The sequence below is a fragment of the Chaetodon trifascialis genome, chromosome 18 (assembly GCF_039877785.1).
Source record: "Chaetodon trifascialis isolate fChaTrf1 chromosome 18, fChaTrf1.hap1, whole genome shotgun sequence".
Lineage (NCBI taxonomy): Eukaryota > Metazoa > Chordata > Actinopteri > Chaetodontiformes > Chaetodontidae > Chaetodon > Chaetodon trifascialis.
Window position 1 is genome coordinate 20,784,388 of NC_092073.1, and position 1,294 is coordinate 20,785,681.

General features: G+C 41.1%; 1 non-coding gene across 1 annotated transcript; it reads right to left on the reverse strand.

Moving 5' to 3' along the window:
* Positions 1-671: 671 nt before the first annotated feature.
* trnat-agu (transfer RNA threonine (anticodon AGU)) lies at positions 672-745 on the reverse strand. The gene has a single exon. It is a non-coding gene; the product is annotated as a tRNA-Thr (tRNA).
* Positions 746-1,294: the final 549 nt, after the last annotated feature.

The window sequence follows — 1,294 nt, forward strand, 5'->3', positions numbered from 1 at the left end:
CAGCAGTGTCATTGTCCATTCCTGGTCTCGCAGAGACAGCAGACCATGTGCAATGAATTTTAACGCAGAACAACAAACACCAGCGGTGGCCTACACGAATAAATCAATTTGGGCCCTGTGAAATGGGACAGCCTTGTTGACCTCTTATGATGCAGTCAGTCTTGAATTGCAGACTTTGAAGGAGGCAGCCGCTGAAATGGAACTCAGTCACTGTGTATGAGATCGCAGCTGCCATTGAAAGCCATCTGTTCTGTACCACAGCGGTCTGACTGTGTTATAAAAGAAGCCACAGCGTTGCCACAGAGGTCCTCCTCGTAGCTCATTATGTTATAGAAAGAGATAAAACGTGCTTCTGATGTCGAGATCTGCAACATCAACACCCTCTCACTTCTCCTTAAGCCTCATTTTTTTTCAACCAGCAGAGCTCGCGCGGTCAAGTCAGCAATAATAAGTCTGCAATGTCTGGTTAGACTTTCAAAATAAAGCTGACTGGACAATAGTAAACAGGTGGTTAACATTGTGACCTTCGCAGGATAAAATTCAGTATAAAGCCTTGTAAACATTCGCTTTTGTTTCAGTTAATAATGTGAATTTGAGTTTAGCGTTAAATACAAAGCTAGGATTGATGCTTGCTAAGACTTTATTGATCCCATACCTGGGACATTCAGTAAAGGCACTGCTGGGATTTGAACCCAGGATCTCCTGTTTACTAGACAGGCGCTTTAACCAACTAAGCCACAGCACCTTATAAGAAACATGGAAATATTTCATGAATTTGTGTCATCCTGTATCATATCATACTGCAGAAGTGTACGTTGAGGTTATTAGGGTGCAGCCTCGAGCTGATGTTACTGAGTTAATCCCAGACAATGATATGAACGGTGAAAAACTCCCTCTAATCAAATGTGTTGTGCAAAGTCTGGTCCCAGTGTTTTAGTGTAGTCTTGGTATGTATCATATCATTAAATAAGCCTCAAAATATACCAGAAATTCATCAGAGACATCAGTGTGCTTCACTTTGCCTGCAGAGACTGGCAGATTTTTGTACTTTGTATCTATGGATTCAAAAGGAAGGCAAGAGGAGCAATATTTGATAAAGCCCCCCAAAGAAGTGGTGAAAGGCAACAGGGACAGTTTTGCTTTGGTAGTGAGCTTTGCCAAATCGACCAGTTCCTGACATTTATACCATTTATACTCCCAGTCATTCCAATCAGGAGAGACTTAAGAATGATCAAATGAATTCATTTCTATGTGCCCATAATAAGATAATTAAAGATTATTTGACAATAAGACC